Below are 21,520 nucleotides of genomic sequence, written 5' to 3'. Positions count from 1 at the left end.
CTACTACCCAGGCCTTAAAAGTTACTAGCCACTGCAAGCCACTGTATATCCTCCATGGGTGAATTTATGCTCGCCAGGGAAACATATTCAATGGCTTGTGGAGATTTTTGTTCCCTGATTTATTGTAACACTCACTATTGAGTTCCAGACTGGCTTTGAAAGCAAGCTCTGTACAAGAACTGTTTATTTAGAGCTTCATGAAATGGGTTCTACTGCCAAACAACTGCACACACGTCTTAAATAACCATGCACAATGCCAAGATGTGGGAATGAAGCAGGTCAAACATATTATCTGGAATTTGTTGACCTACACCTCACCACTGTACAATAAATAATTGGCTAATGTTTGATGAGTACTACTTGTTGGACAGCATGATGCTAACTGATAAATATGGAATATTGAAGACTATATATATATATGAAGTTCTTGATGTTTTAGAGTTTTTTAAAATATATACTTTTTTTTTAATAAATTTTCAATTATAGAAACATTTGATGACATACACAAAACTTTAAGCCAATTTATCTATTGACATCATTTTTATTAATATTAAAGACAAATAGGACATCACCGAACATAACAAACAAACAAGACAAAACAAAAACAAACAAACAAACACAAAAAGGACCTCATACATGTTCCTGAGAATGATTTGTTTCAAATACTTTCAACCATGCCTCCAACATATAGTGGCAACTTTCCCAGAATAGTTAAGGCTGTATTAGAGGTAAAAGTTGAAACCTATTCTTTTTTAATTACCGTAATTTTAAGATGTGCTTTTTTTTTTTTTTTTAACAGTTATTCACATGCTTTAAAGTCATGTTTACAGTAGACCTTTATCAAACTTGCTAAAGACATTAAGGCCAAATTGTTGCTGTTTGGTTGTGGAACCTCAATAAAATGCATTTCACCTGAAGTGATGTGTTGGACCATTACTTCTTTTTTGGATTAGTACCATTTAGTGGATGGCCGAACTAGGGTTATATTACACAAATTTAGTGTGAGTACTATTATCTAGGTAGGTGCTGGCAACTTTCATTTAAAAAAACAAATAATTTTCTTCACAGACTGATTTAACATTGTTTGATATTAAAAGGATTTTTCACTTAAATAGTAATGTAGATACTGACAATTGCACATTTCAGGTTAAAATAGCCAGTCTTGAAATGTGTGACATGACTATTCACTAAATTGGGAAATTTGGGTGGAATTATCTGGGAATTTCACTGTGTCATTCAAAAAAGCCAAATTGAAAAAAATAAAATCCCAATACAACCAGTCTAAAAATTGTTATTCTTTTGCAATTCTCTCTGAATTACCAGTTTAATGAAGAGTTTGCCTATCATGATCTTCAAACATTGTTCACCCTGTAGTTTAGAGTTCTCTGCAAATTGATGTGGAAACACTACCTACTACTACTTCAATTCACTGTTTACTTCTAATCCACCTCAGCCTTGCCAGATGGACATTTGGCATTTCCATGCACCTTGCTTACTTGTATAAGTAAGATAATTGCCATATTTAAATCTACACAGTGACCTACAAAATAATTACATGACAGATATAGCATTTGGGTTAATGCAATAGCATTAATTCAATGAAGGATTTCATAAACTGAAGTGTCGTCAGATAAGCCAGATAAACTTCTATCTGAAACACATCCTCTAAATAAGCTCATTGCAACCTGGCCAGCCAGTGTATTTATAAAACTGACAAGGGTATTTAAGGTTTTATATCCTAGCTCATTGTATTATGAAGCTGAGTATATGGTCATCTCCTGACTAAATGACTTATAGTGTATTGATACATGATTGCCCTTCATGCCTACACCTTAAACTATCCAAAACCCCAATCCCCCAAAATAACTTTAATGGGGGGTTAGGCTTTGCCAAGACATTGGTAACATAAATGTTTAACTAGTTTCTGGCTGGCTTCTGTTTCATAGTCCGTTTCATGTTTCCTTAGGTTTGGCACTGGCTGAACCAGAAACCCTATGTTCTTCAAAAGAGCTCCACACTTGACTAGCTGTTGCCCAGGGCCAGATTAGCATATACTTGCTCGAGAGATGAAATTGAGATATTAGCATTGGGTAAATATTCTTATATGGGCAACCTGTGAGTTTCCTTCTGGCACCACCTCCACCAGATACAAGACACTTGGGATGTATTTTTTTTTTTTAGTGTTTCCTGTCTATAAGATTCTGTAATTAGGCCCATCATAGTCATCTGAACCCAAGGCTCAACAGGCTCTAAATCCAGTCCTGTGGTCAGCCATGGAAATTAAACCAAAACTAGAGGAGACAGATTGAATTGTAACAATGTATACCCATAACCCTAAACATTTACAGATAAAGCTAACCAATCCACTTTAACCTTGCAGACAGATCATTGGCAGATATACAGTTTTTTTTTTTTTTTTTACAAAAAATGCCAACTTTCAAGGTTATTAATTAAATTGTGGAAAGGTGAGTTGAAAAGGGAACTGAAGATTTCTGACAATTATAGCTGCATTATTAAACAACTCCAACTCTACTATTACAGTGCTCCTCATAAAAAAAAACCAAATATTGGGGACCTACTTCGTATACGCAGAAATTAATAACCAGTTGAATAATTATGATAGAGAATAAGTAAACCCTTTGCTTCTTTTTGAGAAGCATTTATAGAAATTTGTGGTATACTATGTGTAATGACATTAAAGGGTTATTCCAATGTCCATGACCACTTCTTTTTTTTTTATAAATTCTTTATTTTTGAGTGCATAAGGAAAAATAACAGTTGCAAATGCGTGTGCCATGCCCCAACAGCATGTACCCACAATATATTAATAAACATCAATGTAGTAAGGCATGACAGGGGAATACAATGCACATTTTTTATATATACTGTAAGACTGTTTTTAAACTTAGATAGTTGTGAGGTGAGAGATGAGAATGCGACAAACAACTATGCAAGTTGGCCAGCATTGCACATTTTAAAGTTTATGTAGAGCAGGAGACCGGTTGGTCCGAGCTGTCTATGCAGTAAATAGCTGTCTTGACCCGAAGGCGTGTAGGCAGATGAGTCGTCGTATTGCCTTAACAGCTTTAACAAGCGCAAACACAATCAACACAATTTTACAGTGTTATGGCAGGAGTGAGCTGAGCATTTTTAGTAAGTTAGTAATGCTAGACATAGCAGACGATCAACAAGCAAATTACAGTTTGCGAGCATGTGATGTGTAGCTATGATGTATGCAAAGCATATGAGCGATTAGCATTCTGTCAAATAACTAAACATAAGATAAACATAAAATAAGACCCCCCACTCGTCCCCCCAAGTAATCAAGGTAGGTTAGGACTGTCTCTACAGCGGAGGCTAAACCTTTGTGAATGTTCAACTAAAGTACTTAGAGGTACTAGGCAATAGGCACCTTGCCTGTCTTAGAGTCCCCAGTTTGATTCTCAAGTCAGCCGATGCCTTGCAGGGGCTGTGTGTATCCATACTGTGCAGGTTGAGGCATCCGGCTCGGTAGCCCATGGGTTGAGGTGCGTATGGACCTTGTGCCATGTGGACGTGATCTTGGTGGGGCATATTGAGTCAGTCTTGTGGTTGCGTGGCCTGTCTCCCGGACCAATCGTGGGTTGCCACTGCCACGGGAGGATCCGCCTGTGGCTGTCGCTTCATGGGGCCTCGCGTCCTGCCGTTTCTCCAGCTTGTTCAAGCCCGCTTTGCCCCTCCGGAGCTTGTGTTGCATCTCCACTCGCAGGTGAGGTAGCCTTGGGTGCCCTCTCCTGGGTTTTCCTGGGTCTCAGGGAAGATTTTATTTAACCGGCGCTCCGTTTCCAGCACTGCACTGCATGGGTCAGTAGCGGAGGCATCCGCCATTTTGTTGACCTTGTCGGTAGTAGGCCTGGGATTCTGTGTTGGTGTCATGTTACCAGTACTTTGCATGGGGTTCGGGTGGGGGTGGACCGGGATTACCCCACCAGTCCAGAGGGGTATTAAGCAGTTTAAGTTTTCGCCTTTTTGTGGCAGCAGGGGAGCAGCCATCTCTCCTGCGCCTGGTGAGGGGTGAGTATTGCTTGAACTGTCGCTTAAGTGGTGTCATTTTGTTCACCTCAATGTTCCCTCTCGGTTGGTGACCTTGCTGTATCGAGTAGCCGCTGTTTTAGTCGCGATATTCTGCTTTGTATATTCTGGTGAGCAGGAGCTGCTAAGACATGCTTCCTCTCTGCTCTGCAGCCAGGCCCCGCCCCGACCACTTCCAATTTTAGAAGTGGTCATGGAGGAAGCAATTTCTGCTGCTCTTCTGCTTGAAGCTTGTGTTGCAATACCTAATTACACACCTAGCACTTGTGACGTAGGCAGCCCATAACTTCCCTTGCAAGGAGAAACATCTACCTCACCACCTGTCATCCAAGCCAGCCTCCCTACAGTTTTGCTTTTTTTTTTCTTCTCCTAATTCCCCCTCTGTCTGTCTACTCCTCTCTCCCTCAATAAACCTTCAGGCCCAGAGTGCACACATGCTCTGACCTAGTGAGAAGGTCCAATAAAATGCTTCTATATAAGAAGCATTTGATTGGACCAGGGAGAGGAAGCAAATTGAACTACATAAAGCTGCTTTAGTGCATGTCAGTCTGACAGGCAGTAGATGCATGTTCTGGTAAGATATATACATTGCCGTTTCTCTGAAAATGTTCTACATTACCAGACTTCATGGATTGGGCCTACCTACCAAAGCCACTAAACATAAATTATTTTATATTTAGAGTGTCCCTTTAAAGTGGCACTGTCACGCTGAACTTACTTTTCCCCAATCAGGATCTGTTCTTCTTTTCTTCCTAACTGATTTAGTTTTTTTTAAATATAAGTAGGGACTATGTTGTCTTATGTATTTTTTACTGCGCTTGGCCAGCTTTGAGCCAGAGGAGGAACTAAGTCCGCTCCATTTCCTGTGGTCAAAATATTTCCCCACAATACTCACTCTAGTGTCCCCCCTCCGCCACCAACCGATGAGTGGTGGATGGGAGTCCTAAGTTACAAGCTGCAGGTGGGGGCCCTAAGTTACAATGGGGGGCCCATTGTCCCACCCTCCTGGACCCCACCCATGAGCGGCGGGTGGGGGCCCTAGTGACAATAGGGGGGTGTCTAGGGGCTTGGGGACTCCTAGTCACCTTGTGGGTTGTTATTTTAACATTAAGCCTCCACCCGTCGCCCATACGGGGGGACAATTATGATTTAGGGCCCCCACCTGTCACTCATGGGTGGGGGCCAGAGAGTGGGGCAATATGTTCACCCCTAGTGTAATTTAGGGCCTACACCCACTGCCCATGGATGGGAGCCTGGGGAGAAAATAGGACCTCCCCCCTCTTGTCACTAGGGCCCCAACCCACTGCTTATGGGTTTGAGCCGGGGGGGGGGGAGGCAATAGGTCCCCACCCTATTATATTTTAGGGCCCCCACCTACCACTCATGGGTGGGGGCTGAGGGGGGACACTAGGTCCCCCATTCAGTTTTGTGGCCCCCACTCGCAGTGCATGAGTGGGAGTTCGGGGAGGACACTATGGCCCCCTAGTTAATTATTATTTTTTTTTACATTCTTTATTTTCATAGTGCAAGGAATAACATACAGGTTTGTGATGCCAATACAGCATTGACAAGCATATTGCAAAAACATGGTTAAATACAGTGTCATGGCAAATTGAGGACTGCACAATTTTTGTTTTTAAGAAACAGGCTGTAACATAGGTTTGCACTTGAGACCAGAGATAATACAAGATAAAGAATGAGAAAACTAGTAGAGAATATACAAGCTAAATCAAAAATCTAAGATAGTGTCTAGGCACAAACCCATACATTTCCTGTGCTGCTTGGGATGGGACCTAAATCTATTTACGATGGGTGATCACACTCTATATGTTGCACATGTACATACTCTACAGGCTATATCAGAGTGCCAAAGACTCGCAAAAAAATAATTGGTACCACTGGGTCTTGAGTTATGTACTAAGGGAACAAAGGGTGAAAAATAACATATATGACTAAAAAGAACAGCAAACATTTGGTAGCAAACAGTTCTGTTCACCCAATGCCTCGGATGGGCCACAGCGGAAAGTTCTTCCCCACTTGCCACACTTTACATTCCGGCGCCGGTCTGTGTGGAACGCAGTTGCTTGCCTGCATGCTGTGCTTGAGAGGTAGCTTGCTGTCTGGCGTTTGAGCTTCATGCAGTCCCTTGCCCTTGGGTTCTTTGCCCTCCGGAGTTGGGTGAGGATGAATGGCAGCAGGTCGGCATATCCTCTGTCGGATCTTAGCTAGGTCTCGAGCCCGGTATCGGGTAACCCTCGTCGGGAGCGTGGATGGGTCGGTGTGTTTTTTCCCGCGTTACTCTCCATTCTGGCACGTGGTCGGGGTCTTTGCTCAGCAGCCCGAGTGACATGCTCGCCATGCGGAGTAAGAACTGGAGGTCTCCTTGCTATTTTAGCCCAAAACTCCTGGCAAATCCTATCAAAACGGGCTTCAAAACTTTCCCTCCAGGACTGGGTGAGCTTGTGCTCTCGTTGTTGCTTGGGTTGCGCTGCAACGGCCATTTTGGGCACATCATGCTGCCAGCTGGTTAACGGGGGGTTCCCTTGTAGTGGGTAGTTAGGTGCCCCCAGTGTGGACCAGGATCCAAAGGGGGGAGCCGTGGGGCTCCAATGTCAACGTCTTCAGGGGCTTGCTTCATGCCGGGAGAGTGGCCATCTCTCCCAGGCGCTTGGCTGCAATTCACGCTAAGCCTCATTGTCAGGCGCTGCAATTACTCGCTGTCTCGGGTCATCTGGATTAGCCACAGTTGCCCACTCGTTGCCCGACCATGTACCAGTCGATTAGGGCTGAATCCAGCTTGGTATGTAGCTTGAAAAGCTGATTTGTTGCTTAATTGTGCAGGAGCTTGTGCAGAACACGTCTGGCCATCTTGGCTGTCAGGCCTGGCTCCCACAGTTAATTATTTTTTATAGGTGCCACACTAAGGGGCACTTTATTAGAGTAGTGAGAGGTATTTTTACAACAGTCCGTAGCCACTGGCTGCTCACTGTTTAGTAGACATGCCCCTACTTGCGGTATAGCGAATAGTGGCAGAAGGGAGATGTTAATCTCCCTTAATTACTAAACTAATTACTAATACTAAGTAATCTTTACTTAGTATTAGTAAATTTGGCTGAAAGACCAATTTTGGTCTTTCACCCATTTAGTAAATAACTCCCTTATACCACCTATTTACTAAGCTGCTGCATGATGCAGCCGTGGCATGAATAGGATCAGAGTTTCATTTATAATTAGAGGGGTAGGCCCTATATAGGTGTGGAACAAGTCTGAGGGACAGATGAGGGGATAACCCTAAGTAAATGAGTACAAAGAAATAAGAGAACAGTTCTGTCCCTGTATAGTATCGGAGAAGATCTCAGAAATTAATTAATCAAATTGATCCTTTATTAGTTTAATTCTCAACACACGCACTGGTAACAACAAAATCAGTGGTCATTGCTGCCCCAGTGATGGATAACTGAGGTAGAAACAAATGACTCAAACTTAATAGTACTAAGTGAGGAATATGTACAAACGGGAAGTGAAAAAATACAAAAGATATATACATAAGAAAAAAACGGGGGCGCAAGTCACCGAAAACGGTGAAGTAGATAAGTCCCTAAACAAGGTTACTATGTGTACTGTGTGGTATGTATAGACCCGAGAGTAACAGAGTAACTTATTGTCAGTTACCCGTGTTAATCATGATCTGAACCTCTTGGTCCGATATGTACAGTACACCTTAGAATACAGAAAGCTCCAATACTAGCTGGAGTAGCTAATATATATACAATGTATCTGTGCCGTCTAGTTATATCTGTGGCACACCCGAGCGTCGGGACAATAATCTGCACTATATAGTTGCTCTAATCGCAAAAATCTGCAGGGTGTTGATACTATTTAAGGTATCAAGGAGATATGTCCCTAAGCAAGGTTGCTATGTGCACTGTATGGTATGTATAGACCAGAAAGTAACACAGTAACTTATCGTCAGTTACCAGTGTTAGTCATGATCTGAGCACCTTGGTCCGGCACACCATAGAAAAAGTCAGATCACACCTAGTCGGATCGATGTCAAGAGCCCCGACGCGCGTTTCACCAAACACACAGGCTCATCCCCCTGATCTGACGATGTGATCTGACGATATTTGGTGTGCTACTCTACACATAGCCACCTCAGTTACACCCAGGATTTTTTGACCTATTATTCTGTAGCTGGATCATCAGACTACAGTCCACTAAGACTAAGATTGTCTTCATGTTCTAGCTTAGCCTAGCACTGTTAGCACTACAGATAGGTGCCCTTGAAGGCACAGATTAGGGCATTTTTTGCTCCTATGACAGACAGTTATTTGAGATTTACTCTTTAGACACAGGTGCCCTTGAAGGCACAGTTTAGGGTCTATTTTCATTATCTCACTGGGTGCTAAGCAAGGGGTACAACCTTCCTGCCATTGCATCTGTGCCACCCAGATATCTCACCTCTAACAGTGAGATTCTGCCAGGCTCCCACTAGACTGGGCAACGATTATTATTTGTTTTTAAGGGGCACGTACTTTTGAATGCTGTCTCCACACATACCCCCCCGGTACTAACCAGCAGACCACTACAGCCCCCTCTCTGTAGGGGCATTACTCTGGTGGACTGCACGTATCGGACCGCGGTGTGGAACCCCCTTCTGATACCTTCAGAGTGTATCAACACCCTATAGATCATTGCGATCATAGCAACTATATGGTGCCGATCACAGTTCCCATGCTCGGGTATGCCGCAGAAATAACCAGACGGCAATGATACAGTGTATAAACTAGCCACTCTAGCTATCAGCTGACTTTTTCTATGGTGTGCCGGACCAAGGTGCTCAGATCATGACTAACACTGGTAACTGACGATAAGTTACTGTGTTACTTTCTGGTCTATACATACCATACAGTGCACATAGCAACCTTGCTTAGGGACATATCTCCTTGATACCTTAAATAGTATCAACACCCTGCAGATTTTTGCGATTAGAGCAACTATATAGTGCAGATTATTGTCCCGACGCTCGGGTGTGCCACAGATATAACTAGTCGGCACAGATACATTGTATATATATTAGCTACTCCAGCTAGTATTGGAGCTTTCTGTATTCTAAGGTGTACTGTACATATCGGACCAAGAGGTTCAGATCATGATTAACATGGGTAACTGACAATAAGTTACTCTGTTACTCTCGGGTCTATACATACCACACAGTACACATAGTAACCTTGTTTAGGGACTTATCTACTTCACCGTTTTCGGTGACTTGCGCCCCCGTTTTTTTCTTATGTATATATCTTTTGTCTTTTTTCACTTCCCGTTTGTACATATTCCTCACTTAGTACTATTAAGTTTGAGTCATTTGTTTATAACTCAGTTATCCATCACTGGGGCAGCAATGACCACTGATTTTGTTGTTACCAGTGCGTGTGTTGAGAATTAAACTAATAAAGGATCAATTTGATTAATTAATTTCTGAGATCTTCTCCGATACTATACAGGGACAGAACTGTTCTCTTATTTCTTTGTACAGAGTTTCATTTATTCAAATTAAATTCCGATTCAAACGCAAAGTACCAAATTGCATCCTAATGTTAGGACGAAATTCAGTAGTTTTGCTGGCATTCGAATGGCGAATGAAGCAACAGGAGGAGAGGTAAGTATTGTAAGAAAATTGCTTTGACCACAGGAAATGGAGCGGACTTATGTTTTAAAGAAAACTAGATCAGATAGGAAGAAAAGAAGAACAGATCCTGAGAGAGGAAGAGAAGAGGAAGCAATTGGGGAAAGGTACGCTAGGCATGATAGTGCCGTTTTAACATGTCTTAACACAGTCAGTATTTATTGCCACCCCCAACTGGGTGAGAGGGGATCTGCATTGTTACAATGTGATAATGCATTCCTGTGTTATGTTGCGCAAGGATCCTTGTGATGTTCTATTGCAAAACTTCAATGAAAATATTACGAAAAAGAAGAAAGTCTTACACTTAAAGGAATGAGAGGGCAATTACATAGAAACAGGGAAGATATCTCATAATATCAATTTGCTGTGCTAGCTGTGCCTCCCGGATTTGACCCATTGTGACCTACTCTGTTTTACTATGATACAGCTTCACAGTCCGTCAGCAGTTCACAAGGTGAATGCAGTTTAATGACTTTTTAATGAGATGTTACTGCTCCATGCAGGAGCAATCAGTCTTTGCTGGCAAGCTCCCAGCGTGCACTTTTAAAAACCAAGCCCCCCTAATGTGATGACTATTGTGGCTTCAATGCTTTTAGGCAATCAATCCTGCATATTGAAGCAGGAAAGGCCGAATACGCTCTGAATGTTATGCAAGGAGCTCAGTTTAAGGTGTACTAATGATATAAAACTGGCTTCAGAGGTATACTAAGCTCTGCATTGAATCAGGACATGTGAAATCTCTGCCCATTGAATTGGGACAGGTGGAATCTTTGTTCATTGAATAAGGACAAGTGGAATCTATGCCCATTGAATCGGGAGAGGTAGAATCTCTGCCCTTTGAATCAGGACAGGTGGAACTTTTGCAGATTCGATCAGGAGTAGATTTGGAGATTCACTGTTTTGTCTTTGTGAAATGCCATTCATCCAGACTTGGGCCTTTGGGGTGATCATATGATATCCCGAATCCTGACCACAAATGAATTGTGCAATGGACAAGCATGTTTGTTTGATTTGTGATTCAGAATTCCGCTTGTAGTTCCAAAAAAAGAGATGATTGATGGGGAAAATATATTTGACTAGGACAAAGCCACTAAATGTTTATTCACTGATCAAGTAAGAAGTGACCAATAAAGGGAAAATGGAGAAGCAGTAAAAAAATAAATCTATATTTATATAGTGTATATTCAATAAATATATATGTTAATATACATCTTTTACTGTTCATCCTATTTTTACCTCTATTGATTTATTTTTCTCAGTTGTCTGTGAACCAAGTGGTGGGAACATGTGCTGCAGAGTACTGCAAAATGTTTACATAATATTTATTTTATAATATATATATATACATACACAAGCTTTCGAGAGATACCTTTCTTCCTCAAGTCTTTGAAATATTATTTTATTCCAATAAAAAAAAGGTATCATTGCATACTGCAATACTCTGATATTTTGCCATCTTGTCTACGGGACTAATACGGCTAATCCAATCTACACTACTACATATAGATATAGTGACTATCAGTGGTGTATCCTGGTTTTGTGCTGCCCTAGGCAGGACAAAACTCAGGCGCCCCCCCTCCCCCCGCGCCACCCCCACCCAACCTTTCCCCCCGCCCCGCATTCAAATACACACACATTCACTGACAGATACGCATACACTAGCTAACAGAAACACACACACACTAACAGACTCACTCACACTCAGTAACAGACAAACACACTCACTAGCAGACACACACTCACTAACATACACACACACTCACAGGCAAACACACACTAACAGACACACACACTAACAGACACAAACACTAACAGACACACACACTGGCACACACACTAACAGACACAAACACTAACAGACACACACACTGACACACACACTAACAGACACAGACACTAACAGACACAGACACTAACAGACACAGACACACACTCACCCACATTAACACATTTTTTTTAAATTTATTTTTAACACATTTTTTTTTTAATTTTTTTTTAACATGTTTTTTTATTTATAACACATTTTTTTAACATTTATTTTTAACACATTTTTAACACATTTTTTTAAATTTATTTTTAACACATTTTTTTATTTATTTATTTTTAACACATTTTTTTTTACATTTATTTTTAACACATTTTTTTTTTATTTATTTAACACCCCCCCACCTCCTTACCTTTGGGAATGCTGGGGAGGGGGGGTCTCTTCCTCCCTGGTGGTCCAGTGGCTGCTGGGTGATCGGGCGGCCGGTCGGCGAGGGAGCACTTCCCCTGAGCTGTCTGCTCAGCTCCCTCGCGAGCCTCAGAGTGAGGCTGGGAGCCGGAATATGACGTCATATTCCGGCTCCGCCTCCCAGCCTCACTCTGCGGCTGGCGAGGGAGCTGAGCAGACAGCTCAGGGGAAGTGCTCCCTCGCCAGCCGGCCGGCCGCCCGCCCGCCCGGCAGTGCCGCCCGATCGCCCAGCAGCCCATCCGGCATGTCTGTTAGCCGCAAGGCTAACAAGACATTTGCCTTGGGCATTTGGGGGGCGGCTTTTTTTGCCGCCCCCTGGAAAATGCCGCCCAAGGCAAATGCCTTGTTTGCCTCACGGCTAATACGCCCCTGGTGACTATATATATAGTGTGAGAGAGATATTTTGCAGTTCACTGGAGATTTTGCAGTTCATTTCCTCACCTTTTCGGTTTGCCTGATTAGTTTTTGTTAATGAATTCCGAATGAGCCGAACTGCTATATCACTGAAATCTGGCTGTCCAGGAATTTTATTTTTTTCTCCTGACAAAATGGTTCGGCCAATTTTTTTTTTTTTTTTGCCATGTACCAGTCTAAAGGGGAGGTGGAACATCTGCACAATGATCCAAAAAAGGAAAAACCAGTCCTAATTCCATAAGAATTATGTTGGTGTAATGACTCCAGACCCATCTTATGGCATCTCCATTAACCTCTTGTTATAGCTCTCATGTCAGCACTGAAGACTATTGGAATAAGTAACATATGACTTGAGCAAAGTGATGGTCTACAGTCTAAGTTCCTTCTATAGCCTATTTCCCTTGTGTTTGTGGCTTATCCTTGCAACAGTTTGCAAATAACGCTATTCAAAGACACTGAGGCTTGACCATTCATGTACTTGCATGGACTGCACCGCAGCTACATATGTACATGAATAGCAGATTCTATTAGTTCAAGTAGTACCCTTCATGCCTGTGCATGAATAACATTTTAGTTATTTGTTGGGCATGGGGTTGTAAGATGTGTTTGGCCTCATTAATAATAAAATAATTTGAAGGGGGGCATGGACTGTCAGCAATCTGTGGCAGAAACCCAAACGGTTCCCCTACCTGAATGTAGATAATGGAGTTGACACTGCCCACCAAACTGCGTTTACAATGTTCCCTGACCCTGACACAACCTTAGTAGTAGTAGTTTGTTTTGTATTTGCTGTAATAAACCTGTTTATTTTCATTTCATTTTTAATTAAACTTTCTTTTGCATATTATCCTTGCAATGTTTTGCCCAGGGATGTTTACATCACACAGATGGACAGGTAAGAATCAGACTAGTCAGGTCCACTATAAGGATGGCTGGCTCTTCACACTCATTCTATTACAGCTCCCTGAACTGAATTTTTTTTTTTGTAAATATAATTTTTATTTCGTTTCATGCAGTTTAATTTGAGACTCGCAGGTCCCTGTGTGTAATATAGTCAGTTAACCAGGACGCGACATGCGTCGAACATGAGTTAAGAATATGCTCCAGAAAGATCATGAATATTCGGGCGCACAGGCCCACAGTTTTATGTGACTCACAAGTCTTCATCATATGCTAATTACCTTCCATAGTTACATTTCGTTACGTGCAGTTTACCTGGAGACTCGCAGGTCACCGTGTGTATCGGAACTATTTGACCCAGGTGCTACATGCGTCTGATATGAGAGAGGATCATGTTCAAGAGAAATCTTAGTTATTTGGGCGAGCAGGCCCGCATTATCATAAGACTCGCAATTCTCAATTTCCCTCTAGTAAATTTCCCTTTAGGTATCGGTCCAACTTTGGGGAGATCTCTGTAGTAGTTTAACTGGGCTACGTCTGTCACCGCCTCGTTGTTCACCCTATATCACGTCCTCTCGGTGTTTGTGCTAGATGGCGTCAGTTTGTTAGTGACATCCAAAGTCTTGTCCAACGTCAGATGCTATCTACGTCTCTGATCAGATCCGTTCATCTGTTCTCGTTTGTGTACCTAGCCTTCTCTGGTCTGTGTGTGTAGGAGGGGTTGGGTTAAGGAGTTAAGGGGTTGGGGTCAACTGGGTGAGAAGGGGTAAGGTTAGTCAGCTGTGTTTCGTTTCTGTCCGCTAGTCTCAGCCTTTCTGAAAAGCTGAACTGAATTTTAATGACGTTTTGCAGACACCCATGAGGGAGAGTTATTATTAGAGAATCAATTGCACAATATATATTACTACCTCTTCAAAGTGACTCTCTTACACTTCCATGGGAAACAAAAATAGAGAAAACTTGGCTTATTAAAACACTGCTAAAACCTAACTTTTTAAAAATGTTCCTAAAAAGTCCTCTTACTGTATTTGAGCTCTGATTCCAAATCAATATATTAATTTATTCAATTGGTAGGACATAACATATTGTTAACATATATGAAAACAATATATAGTTCTCCAACTAATAAATACTATGTTAAACACAGTCCATCAGTTATCAGATAACCTGTGTTCAATTAAGAATATATTTACAAAAGCTGGGTCTAGTGAACTCTAATTATTTGGTCTGGCCGGATTTCTCACCCTTATACTTATATCCAAATTTCACTCTATCTAATAGTCCAAAAACATCATAGGGTAGAAGTTCTAAACTTTGTCCACTGGGAGGCAGCAATTACATATTGGATTTCCTCTGCAATCATATCCACGACAGAGTAGAAAGACAGATGAAATTTTAAAGGACACTGCATAATATGAAGCCACCACTAGATAAAACTACACTCTTATCAACTTTTCATGCACAATGTAAGATAGAAAAGGCAGATTAGGATAAACCATCACCTACATATTTACCAACCGAACACCCCAGGGAAAAATAGAGGAGGAGAAGCACGTCTGTAATTAGAAGCACTCAATGCGCGTTTTGTCCATACACCGAGCTCATCAGGAGTTACGCTCTTACAGCTGTTTGGGACTATCTATGATAGCAGAGGATCACAAACACATGCTATTGCTGTGTTTGGCTAATATAAGGCTAATATCACATGGATATTAAAATTGAGCCTCTATCCTCATTGTTTGCTAGACAACCTCATGTGGTTGAAGAGATGTGCCCAGTTTCCTGCTTGCAACAGGCATCTTGTCTTCTGGGATTTCAGGACTCTTGCAAACTGGATCTTGGAGGAGGACCTTCCCTTTGATTCATTCTCTCCATTTATAGTACCTTCTTTCCTCCTTCTAGTGACATTGGTGGATACCTGTTTTTTTGTTTGTTTGTTTTAATGCACAATGTCCTACCCATTTTTCTCCACACCTGCTTTTGTTCTCCCTTCTTGTAAACTTTCCAACTTTTTGTCTCTTCTCTCCATTTTTTCCCCATTTTTTTCCCTTTGTTCTATTATTGCTTTGCTTGGTTCTTACAAGGCACTTACTCTAATAATCTTAAACAGGCAACTCATTACTATAAAAAGTGTATGGTTGACATTGTACTTTGTCCACATTCACTTTGCTCATACTACTACTTTCAACACCTCTGAAGATGTTTAACTAGGGTTATTTCTGTGTGCAGGTGACCTAATGTGAGACCATATATTGTCCTTTATCCATTCTATTCTGATTTTGGACTAATTTGTCTGCACCTGTCTTGAAGCACGTTTTATTGACCTCTATATATAATTTTAATGCTGTTCTGTCTGCCATAGAGATTGTAACAATGGGCATGTACTTGTCCCTTAAAACACCATAAGCCACTGCAAATTCTCCTGGATACAAATAACCTATTTATCACATGGGTGATTCTACATCTCAAGGTTTTTGGCCTTCATAGCACATACTCTATACAGGACTGTGTTTTCTGTTTGCCTGACCTCACAAAGACACTAATCTATGCTCACACAGATTAACTCACTTGGCCTGATCATGCTATAGTTTAAAGCTATTTCTTTTACTCTGGTAATTGACTACAAGTCACAGAACTGGACATCTCATGATTTCTTTCTGCTGGACATTTGCTAATGTTATCTGCATCCTTGATGAAATTATATTTTGCCCTCAAATACTAGAGACATTTCACAAATGACGATCAGGCATGCCCATAAGGCATATATCTGGGTCAAGCTGGATATATGATTGGGGCTGAAAAACTCAGATTGATGAAAGATATTTTGGCTACTCATAGAGATCTTGAAAGAAAATATGGCTCTGCTTTACTATGACAATTGGTGGACATTGTGTACAAACTGTCTTCTCGCCTCCCAACATGTCCAAAGCACAAAAGAGACAAATGACAGAATGCACTATACATTTCTGGGTGAGCTCATGCATGATCCTAAGGTATTTTAATTCTTGAGTGCCTTTGGAATTTATCTTACAATATGGTCTAAAGACTCTTATGGAGGAAGGAGATGAATCATTGTATAACAAAGCCACTTAAAGGGAAAAAGGAAACCCCTAAAACGTGAACAGTGTGGAAACCCTGCAACAAAATACAGAAATATGAAGCACTTTTTTGTGTGCATTAAAAAAATGTATGCCAACTCCAGTGTGGAATGTCCCTTTAATGCAGAAACAAAAATCCATACCCATCGCTATCATATCCTCTGCTTTTTGAGCACAGTATTCAAGTAAGAAATGCTGTTTGATGACAGAAAGCATCTGTCAAACAGCTGAATGTGCCACAGCCAGAGGCAAGTGGCACAAAATATATACATCATCTAGTCTTGTGCTTTGTCGTACGTCACTTGGATTTTCATGACTGATTTCACATATGGGAGCAGGTGTATATTGTCCAGGCTTGCAGCACACTTCCCAATTTTAGTTCTGCTCTTTTTGCAGCATTACTGCTATTAAATTGTCCAAGTGGACCAGTATGCTCTTAAGAATGGTATGTATTCACATAGAAACTCCAAGGCTTAACTCTCTAAATCTTTGATCTTCTGACAAAAACTATTAGGCTCCCAAAGAACTGTGCTCGAGAATGATCTGTTTTGCTAACCCCTCAGAGACCAATCACAATGTTGTAAAAGCAATCCATTTAAATTGGAACGTCCTAACTCTATGAGTGAGAACAAGGCTCAATGTTTTATTTAATGGTATAATCTCTTGACATGTGATGGTCCCCCTGTAAACTTCCATAGGATGTGGAGAGTAAATTCAGACTTCACCGACTGTGTACTTATCAGCTTAAGATCATTAATGTTCCCTTGATTCTGAGAGAAAATATCACTAATTATGATTGAATTATGCATGTAATGTTGCATTAAAAATAAGCCTGATGACTCTTGTGATATTGTTAAATTAAAAAGTAAATTACATTTTATGGATAGGACCTTAATTTAAATAAAATAGCAGGGAAGGCACGGGTAATTAAAACGTTGATAGTGTAGTTGCCTTGGGAGGGCTAGCAAGGTGGGGGATTGGAGGTTGTTATCTGTTTACCCAGTACTGCCAAAGTAAGGAAACAGGGAAAACATTTGTGGAGTGTCTTTCAAGCCCAGCATGATGTAGGTTTGTGCATGGCCTCGTGTCAGGTACATTGTTGGGGGGGGGGGGAGGGAGAGGTGAAGGCTGACAGGGGTGGGAGCCTTGAGTGTGTTCCTGGGTGTGTTTAACATCATCTGGCTCATCCTCCTCCGACATCGGCAATCCGGGAAACTTAATGCACATGCGCTCTAAGCGCTATGTGCACTTAGGCCTTCTCCATAGGAAAGCATTGATTCATACAAAGCGTGAGGACGTCTAGAGTCGTTGTAAGGAGTCAAAGTCGACATCACTAACAATTCACCTTGCTTCTTTAAGCTGAAAGGCAAAATCTCTAATGGGACAGTTAGGGGAATTTTTTAAAATCCCTACTCACATATTAACCCTCAATAGGGACCACATTGGGTGGGTGGCATCACTGTAGCACACAAATAAACAAAAATAAGCCTTGTGCTAAAACTCAGTCTGAGGTGTTTACAAATGACAGTCATACAACAAATTGGCTGTCATAATTGACAATGGATTTGCAGGAAACAGATTCTGTGTTTTTATTCAGAGATCTCTGTGATTTTCCATCATTCCACACAGATAATGCTGGTGGAAGTTAAAAGGTTATATGATGTCACACCTCACAGCTCCAAAAGCCGCCATTTGTCATAGTCATATATTACATGCTCCCCATGAGTAGGACCATCTACACAGAGATCTATGACTGACAAGGCCATTCATTTGTACTTGTCCCCCAGAGCAAAGGATGCCCGCCCGCTCTCCCCTGGTACTCTCAGCAGTTCTTTCTGTTTTATAATCATTTTTTTTCTTTCTCAGGGATTGCAATATGCCTTTTTTTTTTTTTCTTTCTCAGGGATTGCAATATGTGTTTTCTACAGCACACGTTGAGATAAGAATAACTAAAATTATTACACATTATAATCCCTTTGGAATCCAGCAAGTGTTTCCATTGCTGTCTTCAATTATTTGTATTGCTGGCACTTTATACATACTGGATGCGTGCGGAAAATCTGCCATCACTCCTCTGAACTTGTGCAGGTGTAGTGCTGTCAGGAAAGTGCCTAATAGCTTTGATTAAAAAAAAAAAAAAAAAAAGAAAGCCATTCCTGATTTCAGCAATTAGTTCCTTTTAAATGGTTACTCCAAACGTGATGACCACTTTAGTGTGTTGAAGTGGTCATGGCGCAAGGACCATGTATGTGCAGTGTTTCAGTATGAAATACGTTACATGCGTACTGTAGATATTTTACATTGCTGCCAATCGTGTAACTCCACCTTTGACGGCATCATTAGCAAGCCCAGAACAAGTGTTCCAAGCTGGCTAATGTCAATAGTATGTATATTCCATGCACAGAGTTTCATTTATTGAGTAAGAGAGCTCAGCTGATGCTCTCAGCCAATAAATGACCAGCGGGATCAGGAGCAAGTCACTTGGCATGACGGAAGGCTTGGTGCTTGGTGGGGGACCCAAATATTATAATAAGTTGTTTTTTTATGAAAGCAACAAAAATAATTTATTAAAGTAAAAAAATATATAATTGTGCTACAACAAGCCAGAACCTCCTTAGCTTAAAGACTCCGTTCCTGTAGCCTATTCTGAGAAGATGTCACTCAGGAGGCCCTTCCTGGTGCAGTCATGCAATCTTTAGGACACTAACATCTCTGCATGAAGAAGACAAATGCTTCGCGTTGAGATACATTAAGCCAATTCATCTCTATAAGGAGACGCTAATTATAGAAACATAGAAACATAGAATGTGGGGCGGAGCCAACCGCGAGCCGAGCTGGACGTGCTGTAGCTGAGCTCCGACTGGGACGGCGGGTAATCCACAAACATCGGGCGAACAACGCACTATGGGGCACCCCAGAAAAGGTACCAACCCAGCTCAAACCTCCCAGAGGCAGTCCACAGCAAAAACGGGCGCCCTCACTAAATTCTTTAAGGATAATCCGGCGAAAAACGCCGATGAAGTAGGCCCCAAAATGGCGGCGGAAATCTTCACCGAGCAAGCTCCATCCTCACCCCCATTAAGCCCAGCCAGCTCAGACACGGCCTCCACACATATTGATGCAGATCTGAGAGCTATACTTAACAACCTGCCTACAAAACAGGATATTCAGGCTCTAATCCAGAAAATGGAATCCTCATTCCAAAATAAACTAGACAATATGGCGGCAGAGGTTAAAGGGGTAGAGGAAAGATTAGAAGCACTTGAAGATAACCAAGACCACACACTCACCCAGGTTCAGCAGGTTCACCAGGCCCTAGAGGCACAAAACACCCAGATGGCCATGATGTACAGGGCTATTGATGACATCGATAATAGGGGAAGGCGCAACAACCTGCGACTGAAAGGCATACCTGAAGCTGAAGGGGAAAACCTTCCTAAATTACTACAGGAGCTATTCAATTACTTACTCCACAAAGATCCAGCAGAGCACATTCTGTTTGATAGAGCCCATAGAGCACTGAGACCGCGAGGCCCGGCCTCTGAAGCCCCAAGAGACATAATTTGCCGTTTACACTACTTTGGGACTAAAGAAGAAATACTGCGAGAACTAAGAAAAACATCTCAACCATTACTATTCCTTGGAGCCCAAATTCAAATTTACCCGGACCTATCCTGGATGACTCTACAAGCTCGACGGGTTCTAAGACCCCTGACAGACCTATTACGTGCCAGAAACATCAAATACAGATGGGGTTTCCCCCTCTCGCTGACGGCCACACACAACGGAACCACCGCTACCGTGACCACCGCAGAGGATATCGCCACATTTACTTCTACTTTGAACTTACCTGACGTGCAGATTCCGGATTGGTACGGCCCGATTCAGGCGCCCCATAACTACCCGCGCCCTCAGAGAGCGAGATGGCAAACACCGCCAAAAAGACGGCGCAATGAGCACCATCATCCCCAGCGAAACCCACAAGGACAACAGGCTGAACCACACCGAAACTGACGCCCGGGACAATACTACGCCAGAAAAGACCGTACAACCATATAAACGACCAGTAGGACGTTGCCTATGTTTTGTTTACGGACCTACACTCTGTTTATGACCGACCAGGAAAATCAGCAAGTCTGGACCCAGACATTGGTTTCACACTGTATGAGGCCTCACTTACCTCTTCCCAGACACAACATGGACCCGAGCACAAAGATTTCTCTGGTAACTCACGAAAGAACTTTATAGCTGGGTCGACACTGAAAGACAAGTCTGTGCAACTCCAAAAGGACTTACCGACCTAATCCGGTGACCCTCACCGCCAGAATGGGATAGGTAACACGCAACTGGTATTTGTGAATACCCCCTCCTCCCTGGCGCATGCCAGAGCGGAGAGCTGGGGTTGTCTGTCTAGCTACCTAGAGAATTTCCGAATGTGTTGACTAACTTTAACATGTTACTGGTCAGTTTTGCCTCTGTATTCGCTCTCCTATCCCCCCACCCCTTGGCTAACCTGCCATCCCCCCTCTGAACCGCTTACCCCAACTGCCATGGCCCTCAGGGGCGACAGGGGGCTGGAGGGACCCAAAGGGGCGACCCAGGGCCCTCTCCCCCACTACATGCTCTTTCTCCTTCCTCTCCCTTCATTCTATCATTGAGTTACACCATGTATCTGAGGGATATTGTAGGGGAGCGGGAGTGCGGGAGCGGGATGGGGGCCGGGTGGAGCAATGACCAAGAGAGAGCGAAAGAGAGTGCTATCCCAGTTTGACACCCTACTCATTCCTGTCGTTGTAAGCTGCTCTAACTTACCTTACAGGCCCAGAGGCCCACTTGCAGCGCATCGAATGGTCCCAACTCCTAACAGAAATACTAAGCCCGAAATCCACAACTATTCATAACTAGATAGGTGGATTACCCGCCACCTTCCCTACGCCACCCACGCCAACCTAGACTTCCCTCCCCACCACAGATAGACTGTGGAACCCTCTGTAGCGGCAATACAAGCCCAAGCGGTGCCTTACCTACCTCCCTGCGCCCACCTAGAACGCACAGGGAGAAGCCACCGGCTAAAGGGGCTTACCCATCCATAACTCTAAAGCACTCTCATTCGCTAGC

This window comes from Pelobates fuscus, chromosome 7 (assembly GCF_036172605.1).
Source record: "Pelobates fuscus isolate aPelFus1 chromosome 7, aPelFus1.pri, whole genome shotgun sequence".
NCBI lineage: Eukaryota > Metazoa > Chordata > Amphibia > Anura > Pelobatidae > Pelobates > Pelobates fuscus.
Note: the sequence above shows the minus strand (reverse complement) of the source record.